Here is an 18,826-nt window from a genome sequence, read left to right on the forward strand (position 1 = left end):
AGAATCTTGTTCTAGAATAACCCCTCTTCCAATCACGGACGGGGTACAGACTAGTCATATTCTCCCGCGGAAATCTACCCTATACCCGAAGTTTTCCTGCCGAAACAGACCAGGATGCATGCCCCCTGGGTTTCAGTCATATCCCTCTGAATTACTCGCGCTCATCGGGAGGACGGACTGGAGATTGAGACATTTCTTGCGTGAAGAGACCATTTAGGGATGGTATATGACTATTTGCTATGCGTGATCCAGGAAATGAAAGCTGGTCCACGAGCTTGACCACTCTTCCTTCGTGCGGAAAACACATTACTCTAAAGAGTGAGGAGACGATGGCTCCCATGCAATAAATATAGTCTCGTCTGAGGAGTAGGTTATAATCCAAGGGTCCTTGAACGACCATTACGTTCATTTGAACTGTCTTCCTTCTCAATGTTATGGGCACATTGGGAAGGATCCCTAAAGGTCGACTGGTTCCTTTATCAAAGCCTGTCAGATTTCTCATCTCAGGCAAAAGCGATGGCGAACCAAGCGCTTTCCAAGCAGTAGAGGAAAGGATACTCACAGAAGCCCCTTCATCTATGATGGTATCAGCCATGACCATTCTATATATTTGAACGATAATTCGGAATGGTATGCTTGCTGGTAAACGGGGTCTGCCTAGTTGATTCCAGTCGAAGGAGACAACTAGGTTGCTTGGAGGTGGGACCGAGTAGACGGCCGGGTATGGCTCTGACAAACTTCCCTCCTGCGGTAAGGGAATGGGTAGATTGCCCCCATGTTCGTCGGAGTCTGTGTTGATGAAGAGAATTTGGACAGTGTCATCCTTGTTCTCTTCAGTGACTGTATCATCCGAAGATAAAACCTCTGAAGGCAAGACCGGGTCAACTGCCGCCTCGACCTTTTGACTTTCGTCTGGTATGGATTCAGATGGTTTATCTTCGATGATAGGTGTTTCAGCTGACCACTTGAGCGGGCCAGCTGGATTCTCAACTAGCGACGAACTCGGCAAGAGTTTTTATATCCAGGAGGAAGTCGTAACGGTGAAATCGGACGATCATCCAAACTCTTTTCGCTTCGTCTAAGAAGGGACAATGGTGGACGGCATGATTGCCTTCGCACAGTTTACAGGGAAATCTAGCTTTCCCTCTTTGTCCTGGGGCTTCACTTTCGCTAGTTGACGGTGTGCTTTCAACATGATCACCAGAGGTTGATGACACCGGATTGTGCAAACGAGGAGACCAGTCCCTTAGTATCTGAGGGATGCAAGGACAATCTCTGTGAAAGTGGTCTCCTTTGCAAATGACACATGGCGATTTAGGCCTGGTCGGTGCAGTGTGTGGATTTTCGTTAGACGACACTCGTTTTCCCCCATTCGCCTTTGGCTCCTTCTTCTTCTTCTCTTTCTTCTTCTTCTCCTTCTTCTCCTTAGGAACTTGACTTTTGGCTTTGCCAGCCCTATCAAGCGAAGAGGAAGGAGGAGAGGAAGAATTAGAGGAAGTAGACGGTTGGTGGGCAACTCTGGACTCGTCTAATTGCTGATTCGATTGTTCAGGAATAGTGGTGTTCTGAACGACATTGGTTGAGAAGAGCCAGACTGGCAAGCCAATTGTCAGTCCTGGAAGCGACAATGTGGCCATATGGGGTGCACCAACATCTCCCCAAGAGGAGAAGGGACTAGGATTTCCACCAAGGGGAATTCCTTGGTTGGTAGACTCCATTTTCTCAACCTAAGATCAACGTAGGAAAAGGGTATGAATATTCCGTTTAAAATAAATTTTAAGACGCTTTGACACAACTTGTTTTTTCAGTTTTAAAGAGTCGAGAAAAAACAAAAGATGACTCTAGTCTCCTTCGATTTTTAATGAGCCTGAAGTGACAAGTGCTCAGATGGACCTTTTCCGTTAAGGAGTCTGAAAAGGAACGAAAGGGACTGCTCTGGAGATCTAGGTAGAGGGAGTACCAAACCAATCGCAAAACTGCAGAATACTTTTTACGCTACGACAGTCAATCTTCCCGAATGCTGTGTTCGGTGCATTGCGATCAGTAGGGCGGCCGACACGGCTTCCTATGGATAAAAGGTTTTAAGCCTATAGGGGTCTCCCAATATATACTTGACGGTACGTGGGAGCACAAGTCCGTACTGGCACTTATTGTCTCAGAGTGGAGGAATCACCCAACCATCAGTGAGGACAACAGTTACCAGGCTTTACGACGCCGGAATACGTCTCTAGCCTAGACCTCTAAATGTTGTGTGTTAAGTTCCAAAGCGTTGTTAGATTCATTCAATTTATTTTAAGTTGATCTTTCTTAGAAGTTTTCCTTTTGGGATCACCACGAGATGTAGATGAAATTCCTAAAATGCAATCGAAAGATGATAAGCAAGCTTTTATCTCTTTTCAGCAATGAAAATCCTAGCTACAAGGGGAAAAGAAAGACACAATCTTTTCTCAAAGAGAAAAGAGCACACTGTAGATGCACTTTTCCTAAATCAAGCCAAACAAACTATCAATATGCAAATGCACATATGCATGTATTTGTTTTCACTTTCTTAATATTGATGCCTAAAAAGAAAGTTGATGTACAAATCTGAATTTTCTTTCAAGTGAAAAACACAAACAAGATTCTTTTCGAAATCAAAAGGTAGAGAAGATTACGACACTTTATGATTTTGAAATAAACACTCGTTTCGACACTAGATAGTGGCAAATTCAAACCAAATACAAAAGTAAAAGCATAATCGAATGTCAACAACAAATAAACTTTCTCCTAAGATCAAAATCGACACTTACGACAGATCTAAATCCAAGGACGACAGTATGACTATTCTACTCTTTCAATGGAAAACTGTAAATGATGTAACAAACACACAAAGAACATCTACAGTATTTTTGTACAAAGGAGGCGGAATTAAGGCAAAGAAAAGGGGTTTTTAAACAGACACACACTGATCACAGGCTGCAAAATCAGAGACAAAACTGAAAAAATGAAGCAAAGAACCTCAGCTGCACAGGGCTAGGCTGATCAGCGCACCTGTTACACAGAGAAACTGAATTTCAGCGCAGGTAGCCCTCTCGGGAACTGCGTTGAAATGCAGAATCTCTTCACAGAGCCTGCGCTGGGGCAAAAACGAGACTTCTATCTGGGTTCTGGGTCACGGTTTGCAGTTTAATCTATGGATTTTGGCCGAGTAAAAGCAATCAGTAATGCACAATCAGAGGGTGGATTTAAAGGAGGTCTAAGAGCTATCACAAAGGGTAATCAGATCATTTGTGAATCAACTGTTCAAATCATAAACAAATCTAGTGAATGGATTGAAGTAGCAGGTGTCTACTTTGCATTTGATAATGGCAAATGCAGTTCGATTGCTGCTTCTGTGTTTATGAAACAAACAACAAGAGAAACACAAACAAACTAACTAGACACGGTCCCAAGTGGAGTCGCCGTTTTGTTAACGGGAAAAGTGTCTACTCAGAATGCCCCTATCCCACTAAGGTGTGACAGTACATTAGAAACAAACAAGGAAAACTACTTTCGTATTCTTCTTTCTGAACTATAAACGAAGAGGAATAGGATGAACCAACCTGTGTCTTGAGTTAGTCCTTTGATCCAATCTCTCTCCTCTTCGACAGCTTCCAGCTACATGCTCCCTTACTTGCCCAACTTCACCAAGTTCTTGCAAGATCACAGAAGAGGAAAACTACAAAAAGACATGGATTTACATTCATAAACAGCTTAGGATCAGATTTAAGCTAAACATGCAAATATAACAAAACATCATTGATACACAAGCATGTAGGAGAAACTCAAATAGTTTTATTGATATAACAAGAAGGTCCAGGAGGAGTTGCAACCGATGATTCCTGATTCAGCATCAACCCCCCAGCAAAGGAATCCCCTCTTCACCTCCAACAAAACATAAATCACCCAATACACTGATCTCTATCTCAAAACCAACAGCAATTCTCTGCAATGTACAAAATTCCAGCCTCTGGATCTCTGGGATGAGGGATCCATATATAGATGTATGCAAAGAGGATGAGTCAGCTTATGATTTGACTAGTGGCTTTTCTCTGTCAGTTCTTGCTTCCACTTGGAGACTGAGAGCCTCTTACTCATCCTTGGTCGAACTCAGTGAGGCAAGTGTCATTGGGGAAGATTCTGGAAGCTTCCATTGTCTGTCCACCTCGCGGAATAACACTGCCATTTGTCATTTCCCACTCAGCGCACCCTGGTAGTGCATTTAGGTGCATTGCAATGCACCTAGCTAGTGTACTGGGGTGCTATGCAACGCAGCTAGCTAGTGGAGCAGCTGAAATGATCCTGATTTGACTGATTCTGAGTAGTTTCTGGTGGAGAACTTCTCGGAGAAGCTATAATTGGTTTACCTTGTTCCTCTAGGGGTAGGAACAACACTTTTAGGGACTTAGGGTCCCTTGGTTTATGGACATTTCATGCTTAGAGCTGTAAGGCACAAAAATGTCTATAACAGGGATGACACGGGGAAACGACTAGAAGACATCACATGGGTTTGCAAAGCCCTAGCAAAAGTCGTTGAATTCAACTTGGATCACGCTCATGAAACCTTCATGGAAGCTAAGAAGAGCTTCATTGAGCCTTCCACCTCAAGAAGAAAGGATAAGCCTAAGCTGGAGATGGACCTTTCTATGCTCACAAATTTCCTGGAAACATGTATGAAGTTACTGCACAACAGTAAGGCTATGAAAGTTTACAATAACTCATCAATAGATGTGTTGGGACCACGCCAGGTGAGTTGCATGCAGTATAAAAGGTTGGCAAGAAAAAAATGAGGACGGGATGGGAGATGAGACTGACCGCACAAATAGGAGAGTATGAAATGGATTAGGTCATTTTGGACCTGGGGTCAGAAGCGAATATCCTACCAAATCAGAATTGGGAGCGAATGGGGATACCTGCATTGCAATGGTCTCCGATTCAGCTAAGGATGGCGAATCAATAGAAAATCATCCCCATGGGGTGGCTGCAGGGGGTGGTCGTGGGCATTGAGGGAACGAGTGTGCTGGCGAAGTTTGAAGTAATAGAGATTGTGGATGACAGTAACCCCTATCCTGCACTCCTTGGAATTGAGTGGGCTACTAATATGAATGGGGTAATCAATCTGAAAAAGTGAAAGATGATCTTTGAGAAGAAATCACTGCGCGTAATAATACCCCTAGGTCCTGCTAAAGGATTGCGCTATATATAACAAGTCTACGATTATGAGAGTGATGATGATCTGGACTACATCTATAAGATAACAACGCAAGACCAAGACTAGGCGAATCCAACCACGGATGGATGGATTACATGGGATCATGAGAGTTCCTACACTTCAGATTCTGATAAAGAAATAGAATGTTGGTAGAATTGGTTACACGAAGTAATTATGCTAAATTGAAACATGATGACCCTGTCACTATGTTATGTGTCATCAGAGGCAAGAAAACGGCCTATCTATGATGGTATAAATGAGGTAGATATCTTTTTTGATGCATTTGAAATGGAGATACGAGAAAAGCAACACTTGCAGGCCTTGGCCTGGGCACTGCACGCTATGCCCGCAAGATGGTGGGGTATGCACAAGGGAAGCATTGATGATTGGCATGCATGTATGAGGATGATGATAGAATGATTTGGGAAGCTGTTGATGCCTCGAAAATCGTTGCATCAACATCGGGGATAACCACCTGGTCCAGGCATTAAAGGCAGCTCCTTTTCTGTTTGGTGTGGTGGTTCTGACTGGATATAATGGGACCAGTTTCCCAATGATTGGTAAATAGGATGGATAAATGATTGATTTTCTGATATCTAATGATAATGGATGAATGATCTAATCTAAAAGTAAAATTATAAACAACTATCCTATCCCGGGAAATTTCTACTTTTAGTGTAAGTTTGGATGGTCTTCATTTAGAAACAGGCATATAGATGACTCTTGTTGGTAAGCAAAGATGTTTATTCATATGATAACTACTAAGCCAAATAGTTGAACAAAGCAATCAAGCAAACATTATTACACTATTCCTCATATATATCATAGACATAGATATGATTGAAAGAATAACAGTCCCTAGACATTCAATAGTGAAAAATACAAAGATTGTTGTTAAAACACATACATATATTCAATGATAGCAAATTTAAACGAATACCAATTCACATAAAAATGACAAAACAGCATAGAGAATAGTACCATATGTTTATTTGAGTCACTCCCGATATCAATCGCATTCAAATTCCTTTTTCCAACTTAGAAACACTTCCACAAAAGGCAATAGTGCACATATCATTAAATCTTTCTTCGTCAAAATTCAGAATACTGGCCTAGTCTTTATAAAAAATAGATCAGAAGCACAATAGTGTGACTTCCTGATTTGAGTTTATACAAAAACTGAGGACCCCTTTCCAAATGCATGAAAGGGCCTATAAATACTAATTAAGCTAACAAATTACAAAATAAAAGTGCTATTTAATTGGTACAACTATGCTATGAATATCTCCTCAAAATCGGCTTGTCCTCAATCGGCAGCATGATTCATTGTTTTGGATGATCTCCCTTCGGCTTGAGCTGGCAGATATCTAGCATCGGTTGTAACTCTGGAGGGCGGATTAGGCGAGAATTCTATTGAGCTGAATATGTGGCATCTTGGATCTCGTGGATCATGTGACTCATAGCATCAGTTAAACATTCAAGTGCTGCCCTTTGACTGTATGGCTTGATTAAGAAAAACCAAAAGGTATCCCAAGTTAAACTTTGGATGCCAGCGATTAGTCTTCCTTTCTTTTCTAATTCTTGATTGCATGTTTGTTCCAAGGCTTTAGCCGATGTCAACTTTCCTGGATTACACTGTGAAATCATATTAGATAGATAAAGGGCGTCATTGACAAATTCAATTAAATTTCTAGTAGATAACCGACATCTTGAGGTTTCTCTTTCTGCCTTCATTAGTTGCGTCTGCCATTCTAGGAATAGGATTTCTTTGTGTGACCCTAGAATTTTGGGCAGATTCGAAGCCTGTCCTTCTAGGGAGTCTTGCCAAGCAAGCAAACTGGTTAAGGTCTCATCGACCTATTCTAAATCCTGTCTAGCTTCAACTGATTTATCAACTATTGATGTAGTAATTTCACAAAGAGGTTCAGCCAAAGAAATGTTATGACATAGCAGTTTTAGCTGTGTAATCAATGCCTTATTGACTTGTAGAGCTTCTGTTCTGAACTCATCCTTAGTCTTGCTCATTTTTTCATTCATCGCCTTTAATCTGGCCAATGCTTCGGACAATTCCTTCTGTTTCTGCACTGCATTCGAATCTATCCTCTGTTTTTCTTTCAACAGTTGCTCATTTAATTGGCTGTTTGTCTGTCGCTGTGTTGATAGTTGTTGTTCCAATTGTTCTATTTTCCTCTATGCCTCAGACACCTGCGACTGCAATGAATGAACCATTTGATCTTTTTCCTTAAGTAGACTGCTCACTTCCGAGGCTTTATCCACGGTGGCTACTGAATATGCTCCGGCATATTGGGAGAGTTTCGTAAGGTCATCGGAAGTGTTCAATTCCTCCTTCCACACCACATTAGCCATCTCTGTTTGATCTAGCAAAAGGGAAGACTGATCAAGTCTCCTCCTTTTCCTCTGTCTTTTCACCATAGCCCTGTGTTTAGGACTGTAAAAGACATCTAATGGTGGTATGTCTTCTATCTGTAAAAAAATTTGATCGGATGGATCTTTGGGAATTATTTCTGCATCTATGCTGTTCGGTAGGTCGCTGGTCCCTTCACTTGGAACCGTAGTTGTGGTTGTTTCTTGTCTGACTGTCACTTGGGGTGGGCCGAATCCTTGCGAAATCTTGGGATTGTTTATAATAGAGTCAAATTGTTGCCACTCTTGGAGGAGTTTGGGATCAATTTGAGTCTCTAAATTGATAACTTCACTGTCCTGCTTCTTTTCTTTCTCCCGCTCTGTTTCCTTCTCTTTACCTTTTTCTGACTCTTTTCCCTTTTTGGGAATTTTCTCTGTAGCAAGAGGCTCATCAATACTCTTCTGCCCAGGCTCGCTCAACTTAGTTGTTGGTGTAGTAGCCAACAAGTCCAGAGGCAGAGTTTGCAACCTCTGTTCTATGATCCTATTGAATTCTACCAGTCCTTCATCATTATATTTCATTCTGGCCAATGTTTTAACCAGACACAATGATTTTGCTGAAGAAAATAAATCATCAAACTCATCTTTTTCATGGTCAAACTTAGTAAGTTTGGCATGTTCAAGCACATTATAGGCAACCTTCCAGGGATCAAATTGCCTGTTAGGAATGGTCGCAAGATTGCGCATATTTATTTTTCCTGTCTCCTTCTCAGCATGTTTCCAATCAAGTATGGTATAAACACCGCATCTCAAAAGGAATATGGGCCATAGCTGCTTTTTAGAAGTCCTCAGAGTTTTGGATGTTCCAGCGGTTGTGATTTGGTAAGCTGATTCTCGTGCCAACAGTTTATCCGGTACATACAATGGGAGGACATGGGGTCTTGTGGCACTACCAAACACCCGTATATATGTGAATTTATCTTCCCCGAACCAATTTCCCACAACAACCAAGTCAACTTCTGCCTCCTCGGAAATCCTTGGGGCAGGCTTATCAAAAATGGCATAATAGATAGGCAACATGAAACCATTACAGATTTGATACAAGTGGTATTTATAATGTGCCTTACATAACATCTGATGGTAGATGTAGATTGGCTTAGGGTCCTGTGGCATCCACCTCCACCCAAGTATCGGGCATTCGGAATTAAAGCAAAGCATATCCATAACATAAGCACTGTAATAGAAGGGGGGAATAGTCTTGGTGGTTTTGCATGAATTGAAGCGAAAATCAAGAATTGTAGAGGCTAACTTATCGGACAATATATTCGCCCAATCCATGACATAAATACTAGTTGCGGCTTCCATTAAAGGAACCATTTCAATATCAAATTTTGCTGAATCATGCATTCCCCATATCCTATACATCATTGCCCCAATGTAACAGTAAGGAGATGCTAAGGAATCCATGGAGTACTTACCCGATGATTCATGTTTGTGCTTTTCGGGATTCTGTCTCCATTGTCTAATCAGGGCTGATTTCGTCTCATTCTCCTCTGTGAATTTCTTCAGAAAAGCTTTGTTGTATTTCTTTTCAGGTTTCGACAAATGGTAAATTTTACTCAAGTCATCAGGCTGAAATGAACCAAAAAATCTTCCATCAACTGTGAAAAAGGTCCTATTAGAAACATGAATTTGTTCGACCACCCATCTAACCACATCAGTGTAAGGAATAATTTTCTCCCGAGCTGCTATCCTGTGTAAAAATGAGTCGGCCAAATCTTTCAGCGAGGCTTCTGATTTGTTAGTTGAGCCTGTCATAGCTTCTTCTGACACTTCCTCTGGTTCTTCTACCTCAATCAAATTATAGTTGCTTTGCCAACTTGTATTTCCGAGGCCGAGACATGTAGTGTTCGAAATTAGGCCCTTTTTGCTTGATCCTGGGTCACTGATGGGCTGGACTGTTACTGCAGGGGCCACTGCCGCAGCGGATCTCTTAGATTTCTTTCCCATTTGCTTTAAACTTGATACTTCGATGGAATTCTGGACAAGGAAGGAAACCAGCGTGATACAGAAAAATAGGTTACATGAGCCAATATGAAAGAGTTATATCTATTAGCGAGTAAACAAAGATCATGGTGAAATTGTCGCAGATAGAATCTAAGTGGAAAATATCGGCATAACTTCTTCATTAATGGGCTGCTTCACCTGTCAATCATGATAAGGGAGCTTTTAAATATCCATCATAACTTCTATATGGTGAATAATTGATGCAATCATGGCTTAGATTTTTGGCAGCTAATCGCATTTGATGATTGGTGACGTGAAAGGGAGGGTTTTCATAATAGTCCAAAATATCGTTCAATCACCAAAGGTAATATAATGCATGCCAATCTTTAATATGCTTAGAAACACGCGCCCTGATTTAATGCATCTTAATCGGGACAGGGCTCGGGTCACTTTATTTACGCTATTGCGAAATCGCCGATGGCGATATGCTTTAGCGCATCGGGGGATATGAAGGTGTCACAGTTAATGAATTGATTACCACAACCAATTGCCAATAGCGATACCTTTTATCACATCAGAGGAATGGGGGATACCTTATAAATGATGCAATTTTCCTTTCCCAGATATCCGATAGCGATTTCCCTTTTCGGATCGGAGTAATTCAATGGTCCTTTATTTATGTTTCTCTTATTATTACGATATGCGATCTTGCGATCACTTTATCATAATAATAAAAAGCTTTATGATTTGTTTAAAAGACCTATTTTATCATTATTTAAAAGGGATATCATATTTCAGTCGAACCTTTTGATGAGGTTTTTTCTAATAATAAGTTAATACAAATTTATTCACACATCTATGTTTAAAAGGGACCCATTTCATATTATGATTTTAAAAGAAAAATTTTAAGAAATGGGGGGTTTTAATACAGCACAACAATTGGGGATTCACTGGGAGAAACAGTTATCTCTGGGAAAAGTTAAGATATCTAAACTTTTTAATCTGAAAATCTTATTCGAGCGAAAAAAATCTAATATAACAAGGCAAATATAAATTCTTAATGTAATGATAACTATTTCTTCTATTCTCTTGTCATGTTACAATTAAATACATTCTATTTTTCAAATTAGCCTTAATTGGTTGCTAATGATAAAACAAAAACTTTTCCAACTTAGCTTTATAATGACTCCTTTGTCACAGGTAGAGCCTCTCCTGCCAGCAAACGTCTATAGTTTCGACAGGGATACCTTTTAACCATTTAATCGTTCATTATCCCATCCATTTCAGAGTATAATTAAAAAAATGAATCCAGAAATATGTCTTCATATTTTTGTATCATTTTTCCTTTTTCTTTATTTTGTAGCATAAAAAGCCATTGTCCTAGTTTCATAGCCAGCTATTTAACAATGCCATTACTGGTGATAATTTAACTCAACAAGCTGGATCGTGGTGAGACCCCTTGTCTTATAATTATAAGCCATTACCCTGTTTTGATATGCAGTATTGGTAATGTCTGTTGGACTATTTCCCTATGATCATGGTAAGCAGGCTTATAATAAGACCTCTTATCTTTTACCTCAAATATATTTTAGAATTACACTCTGAGTAATTATAACCCTTGATGAATGGGATGAACAATTTTCTCTTTAAGAGAAGATAGATGATAGGATAAGAGTTGAAGATGCTAAGATTGAATCAGTATTTGTTTTGTATTGATAACAATTTTCAGGCTGCTTAAAAAAATTAAAATGTTTTACAGTACTTCTAATCCTTGAGAAGAGTTTACAAAAATAAAATGGGGTTTCAGAATCTAAATATACCTAATTTCCTAGAAATATTTCTTTCATTTAAGGCTTCCATTTTAAAAGCAAATATCATAACTATTTCTTTTGAGAAACTTTTCAATATAGTAAAGACCAATGGAAGGCTAACTTTATTTTTCCAAAATCCTAAAAATCTAAGCTATGTACAAAAATTTAGCTGAAAATTGAATATTTACAAAGGGAGAAGGGGTTACCTTCTCAATTGAAGATTTTTTTTAAGTTAAGGTCGTTAACAGGAAGAGAATCTCTCTTTCCTGATAGATCTTGCAGTATGAAAGTAGAAGGGCCTATCTTCTCATTGATTTGAAATGGTCCGAGCCACATTTTTTGGAACTTTGTGTGTTTTCCTTTATCCTCATGGGCTTTGTCCCAATTCAAAACTAGATCACCAACTTGTAATTGTTTTGAACTGGTTGAAGTTGTATCAAAAGATGACTTGATAATTTGTTGATGTTTTGCATGTATAATTCTGGCTTTTCCCCTTTCTTCTTCTTGTTTCAAAATTTGATCATGTCTTAGTTGAATAGAAGATGAGGGGATTTCTTCAATAAACTGCACTAAAGCTAAGGATGGAAGCACTAAGTTAGTTGGTATGACAACTTCCTTTCCATACACTAGATTGAATGGAGAAGTGCATATAGAAGCTTTTTGAGTTATTTTATCAGCCCATAGTGCAAATATCAAAGATTTATGCCAGTATTTATGATTATGTTCAATAGTTCGCTTAATAATTCTAATAAGATTTTTATTAGTGGATTCTGCCAAACCATTGCCCTGGGGGTAGTAATTTGCAAAATACCTCAATTTAAATCCCCTTTTGATAGCAAACTCAAACATAGAATTTCCAGAGAAATAAGATGCATTATAAAAAACAAGAGCATTCGGGACACCAAACCTGGTAATAATGAATTGATCTATGAATTCCATAATTGCCTCAGAGTTTGTTGTCTTTAAAGGAATTAATTCAACCCACTTAGTAAAGTAATCAGTGGCAGTAAGGATATACTTATGCTGTTTGGATGAATGTGGAGTGATTTCTCCAATGATGTCTAATCCCTATTGCTCAAAAGGTTGCTCAATGTTGACTGGTTGCAAAGGGAAAGTTGACTTTCCTTGTCTTCCACTGGATGTTTGAAAACTTTGGCATTTCCTTACATATTCATGAGTATCTCTGAACAAGGTTGGCCAATAATACCCAGCATGAATGAGTTTGTGAGCTTTGGTGTTAGCTCCAAAATGTCCTCCTGCTGGTCCATCATGAAGTTCCTGCAAAACTTTTTGAGCTTCAGGTTTTTCTAAGCATCTTAACAAAATTGAATCATAATTTCGCCTAAAAGATACATCATCTATAATTGTGAAGTTTTTTGCTTTCAATCTAATGGCACATTTGTTTTTATAGGAGAGATTGGAAATAGCGTACCCATTTTTTAAATAGAAAATCAGATTTGTATATTGTGATTTAGAACCTGTGGTACTTATCTTATTGATTTCTTCGATATCCTCTGTACTTTCAGGTTGTTGAATGTTGGATGCTCCTGCTAACAACCTGCAAAAACCTTGGCCTTTGAAAATCCTTGCTGGCTTGATTTCCAAGTCATATTCTTGTAATGTTGTGACCCAATTTTCTCTCTTTTCCCCTAATTCCATTTGAACTAGTAATTGTCTTACTGCTGAAGAAGGAACTATAACTTTTGTGTGAGCTTTTAAGAGGAAGGGCCTGTAGTGTTTTATGGCTTTGTACACAGCAAAGGCTTGTTTTTCAACTTCCGAATAGTATAGTTCAACACCTTGAAGATTTGAGCTGTAAAACAAAATTGGTGCTTCCAAGTTTTGATCATTAATTTGAGTCAACACTGTTGCATATGACGAAGCGGATGCGAGGGTATATAGTATGAAATGATTAGAAAATTTGGGAGTGATTAAAGCAGGGGCATTAATTCTTGATTGTTTAATGGAATCAAATGCCCCCTTTTCTGCAGATCCCCATTTAAACACCAAATATTTCTTAATCATCATTTGCAATGGTAAAATAATCTGGGAAAAATCTGGAAAAAAACGTTTAACAAAGTTAATTTGACCCAAAAATGACTACAAGGATTTTTTATTATGAGGGAATGGAATTTTATAAATCTCTTTAATTCTGTCTGGATCAATATAGATACCATCTTTTGAAACAATGAAGCCTAAAATTTTTCCTTGATTAAGGGCAAAAAATGACTTCTTTGGATTAAGAGAGATACCATACTCTCTACAATGTTCAAAGATTTGTTTTAAATCATGTAAATGATTAGACCTTTTCTTGGAAAATACAGTAATATCATCTAATTAGACAACTAATGATTTATTGAGCAATCCTTTGAACGCTATGTCCATGGCTCTCTAAAATGTAGTTGCTGCATTGATGAGTCCAAATGGCATCTTTTGGTAGGCATAAGTTCCCCACTTAGTTCTGAATGTAGTTTTAAGCCTGTCATCAGGATGAACCAAAATTTGGTTATATCTTGAAAAACAATCTAAAAAGGACATTAGTTTTGTACCAGCTACCGAATGTAATGTCTGCTCCATATTAGGTAAAGGGAAGTTATCCTTTTGGCTTGCCTTATTAAGATTTCTGAAATCAATGCAAATTCTCATATCGCCATTTTTCTTTCTAACATGCACCATGTTGGAAACACAGTTTAAATGTCTCACAGGAAAAATTATCTTAGCCTTCAAGAGTTTATTTAATTCAGCCTTTATTTGACTCTCTAGGTTAGGATGAATCTTTCTTAACTTCTGTTGTACTAGTTTTTGTTCAAAAAACATTGGAATAGTATGTTGAATAATTGATGCATCGTATGTTTTCAAATCATCATATTTCCAAGCGAAGACATATTTGTTTTTTGTTAACAGCCTAATGAATGTTTTTCCTTCTTCTATAGAAAGTCCTAGTCCCAAATTGATGTTTTGAGGGTTCTCTTCAGTACCTAGGTTTATCAATTCAAAACTTAAAGTGGAACTCTGGAGTTTTGAATTTGTCACCTATTTAAACCTGTCTTTAAATCATAAAGATCTTCAAGCTTGACCACTGGTTTTGGTATTGAGTTTTCCCCTTGATTTCCTTTCATCTGAAGGTCATGATCACTTTCATCAATGATTTGGTCATCATAGGACTTGTCAGAAGTCAAGAAGTTTAAAATGTCTTCATCATGATTGAACACTCTCCAATTGGTGACATTATCGGGAATTGATGGTCTAAAAATTAACTCTACTGAAAATCTATCTGGGCTGTAATCTTCAGATGGTAGGAGTCTAGAAGAAACATTAGCTAGCAGGACTGCTGTTACATTCTGGGACCTAGGGATGGGAGAGATATTGAGTGCTAAAAATTGTGAGATGAGTTCCTATACCAGAGACTGATAGTGTTTGAGATGACAAGAAAGGCAATGAATTGAATTTCTAACCTGTTTAATAACAATTTCTGAATCATCAAACACTTTCAGATATTGAACCTTGAGGCCAATTGCTTTGTAGAGTCCTTGAATTAGGGCCTCATATTCAACATTATTGTTTGTGCATTCAAATTCGAGTCTGCATGATAACATAGTTTTTTCTCCCTGAGGACTAACTAAAATACATCCTGCTCCTGAGCCTTCACTAGATTTAGATCCGTCAAAATATAGTGACCAAAATAAAGAATTATTAACAATTTTATTTGTAGTTTCCTCATTAACATTAACACACCTTGAGCTATCTGTTTGTGAAAAGTTTTCGATCTGAGATGTGAGATTATTAACTGGGAAGTGGGATGGTTGGGCAGTAAAATTGCCAAAGAATGATTCAGATGAATAATTCCCCAAAATATTGTTATTGAATGCTATTGGTTGGTTTTCCTATTCAAACTCGGTAACTGTATGTGTCATGTGTTTCTCCCCATCAATCTTAATCTGATTTGGTTTTCCTTTATAAGGTAACCACATATGAGACCAATCGGTGGAAATATAACCATGGAGTTTTTCAGACCAATCTCTACTTAAAATAAATCCATAGAACTCAAGTATATCAACGATCAAAATATCAATTCTTTGAACCACTCTAGGATCAGCTGATAACCTAATAGTTATTGAGTTGATTTCTCCTAAAACCTAGACCTTAGTTCTATCCAACTGTACAATATGAATTGCAGACTTTGGGGGTTCGATGTTCAGTTTCGAACAAATTGAAACAAGCATTATATTAGAGGAATCCCTTGAGTCAATCAAACAGTTGTGTAGATTTCTATTATAGATCTCATAGGTTAAGAAGAAAGGAGGAGTATGAGAATTTTATCTATTCCCAATTAAGACCGCATCAGTAGCTTCCACTCTACCAGAAGGTGGTTGGCATGAATCTTTAGTAGCTTTGGACAATACAACATTAGGAAGAGGTGAAGAAGGAATGGCATTTAACTCTTTAAGAAGTAATTTCTGCTGATGTTTGAGTTTGCTAAGTTCAAACATAGTAATATTCGCCTTAGTCTTCTTCATATCTTCAATAATATTTGCCAATGTATTAGATGTTGAAGGTAGATTTGAAGATGATGGTTGATTTTGGGATGGTATGGTCGAAGCTTCCTTTGTAGGAATCTTTTCTTTGGTAGTAGTGGAACCTGCATTCCTTTTCTTCGAAGTTGTCTGGATAGGTTCAGGAGTACCTTTACTCCTAGTAGTCACAGGGAAAGCTTCTTGTTCATTTTTTGTATCAGAGGTGGGTAAAATAAAATCCCACATCCCATGGCATTCGCCAGTATCTTCTTCTTCGGGTTCCTCGGATGGCAAGACTGTTCATCTTCTTCTTCTTCTTTAGGATCTGAATCAACGTTGGATATAACATTTGGTGGTTTTGATTCAGGTTTCTTAAAATTTCTAAATGGCCTTTTCGTTGAGGTTTCAGCTACTTTCTTCTTGATTTCGACCATTTCATTTGACATAGTCTTGAGGAATTTTTGTAGACCTTCCATATCATATGGATCTTTGGGGGTTTTCTTCTTTGAATCATCTTTGAAAGAAACTTTTTTGGATTTTCTATCTTCAAGAGTAGCTTTATTTTCTAAAGCATTAATATGTTTCTCTACAGCAAGCGCCTCTTTCATGTTTTCAGCTAAAGTTGGTTTTGCAGCCCTGTCTACAAAAATAGCTATATTTGAGGGTAGGGCAGTTATATACCATTCACTTCTGATTTTCTCACTTGGTTTAGAGGTAGTTGGAATATTATTCAAGAGTTTATTGAATCGTGAGTTGAATTCCTTAATAGTTTATTTAGGTTCTATCCTAAGATTGCAGAGATCATTGATTAATGTGGCTAAAGATCTATCATTGCCATACTTAGTAGGACACTATTCTTGGAAAATGTTCCAACTAGTAATGGATCCAGAGGGCAGGGAAAAATACCAAGACCCAACTGATCCTTACAAAGTATAAGGGAAAAGCCTAACGACAACATTTTTCGTGTGTCACTCCTTTCAAATTAACTGATAACATGAAATTATTAATATGTTCTTCGGCTTGTGTTCCAGCATCTGGATTAAACTTGGGTAGCCATTTTTCTAGTGAATTAGGCAATGGATGTAATGGTGCTGGCATGGTGACCACACCAAGACTATTCCATGGATTCTGAGCCATTAAAGAACTAGTAGTGGATGATATTGCTGATGAAATTCCAGATGTTTGGGAAGGAGTTGATATTGAGGATTGAATAGGTTGGGATGTTGAAGTTCCTGATCCCTGTTGAACAACAATATGTAATGGAGGAGTGGATGGCTGATTTCGCACTTGGGAAGATGAGATGGAAGATGATGATGAGAAAGTTTCACTATTAGATCCTTCAATATTCTTTTTTGCCCTTTTCCTTTTAGGTAAAGGCAACTCAGTAGGTTCAATACCGAGCATTCCGCTCTGAAGTCTGGTGAGAGGGTGAGGTAGATTGAATTGTGAAGTCTCACTGCCTTGAGATACCTCAGATTTCTCTGGTGATATCGAAAAGCCTTGAAGTTTATGGATGAGAGACTGAACTTCAGGGGAATCTGGACTTAATCGTTCTGAATTATGGTGGGTTTGAGCAGTGGTAGTTGATTCCTCTTCTTCTCGCTTGAATATTGGAGTTTCAACATGAAAACGGGAGGTATGAGGTGAGGTGGAGGGAGATTTACTCTCAGAATGGGTTATAGGTTTGGGTTTGCTCTCCATTCACATTTCACGCCCTCCTTTTAGCACCCGAAATGTTGATGCCACGAAAATCATTGCATCAACATTGGGAATAACCACCCGGTCCGGACCTTAAAGGCAGCTCCTTTTCCGTTTGGTGTGGTGGTTCCAACTAGATATAATGGGACCAGTTTCCCAATGATTGGTAAATAAGATGGATAAATGATTGATCTTCTGATATCTAATGATAATGGATGAATGATCTAATCTAAAGGTAAAATTATATACAACTATCCTATCCCTGGAAATTTCTACTTTTAGTGTAGCTTTGGATGGTCTTCATTCACAAACAGGTATATAGATGACTCTTGTTGGTAAGAAAAGATGTTTATTCATATGATAATTACTAAGCCCAAATAGTTGAACAAAGCAATCAAGCAAACATTATTACACTATTCGTCATATATATCATAGACAAAGATATGATTGAAAGAATAACCGTCCTTAGACATTCAATAGTGAAAAGTACAAAGATTGTTGTTAAAACACATACATATATTCAATGATAGCAAAATTTAAACAAATACCGATTCACATAAAAATGACACAAGAGCATAGATAATAGTACCATATGTTTATTTGAGTCACTCTCAATATGAATCGCATTCAAATTCCTTTTTCAAACTTAGAAACACTTCCACAAAAGGCAATACTGCACATATCATTAAAGCTTTCTTCGTCAAAATTCAAAATACTCGCCCAGTCTTTATAAAAAATAGATCAGAAGCACAATAGCGTAACTTCCTGATTTCAGTTTATACAAAAACTGAGGAGCCCTTTCCAAATGCATGAAAGGGCCTATAAATACTAATTAAGCTAACAAATTACAAAATAAAAGTGTTATTTAATTGGTACAACTATGCTATGAATATCTCCTCAAAATCGGCTTGCCTTCAGTCGGCAGCATGATTCATTGTTTTGGATGATCTCCCTTCGGCTTGAGCTGGCAGATATCTAGCATCGGTTGCAACTCTGGAGGGTAGCTTAGGCAAGAATTCAGTTGAGCTGAATATGTGGCATCTTGGATCTCGGGGACCATGCACCTGATAACATCAATTAAACATTTGAGTGCGGCCCTCTGACTATATGGCTTGATTAAGAAAAACCAAAAGGTATCCCAAGTTAAACTTTGGATGCCAGCGATTAGTCTTCCTTTCTTTTCCAATTCTTGATTGCATGTT

Source organism: Pinus tabuliformis, chromosome 2_1, assembly GCF_031772625.1.
Source record: "Pinus tabuliformis cultivar Carrire ecotype Pingquan chromosome 2_1, CPIR1, whole genome shotgun sequence".
Taxonomy (NCBI): Eukaryota; Viridiplantae; Streptophyta; class Pinopsida; order Pinales; family Pinaceae; genus Pinus; species Pinus tabuliformis.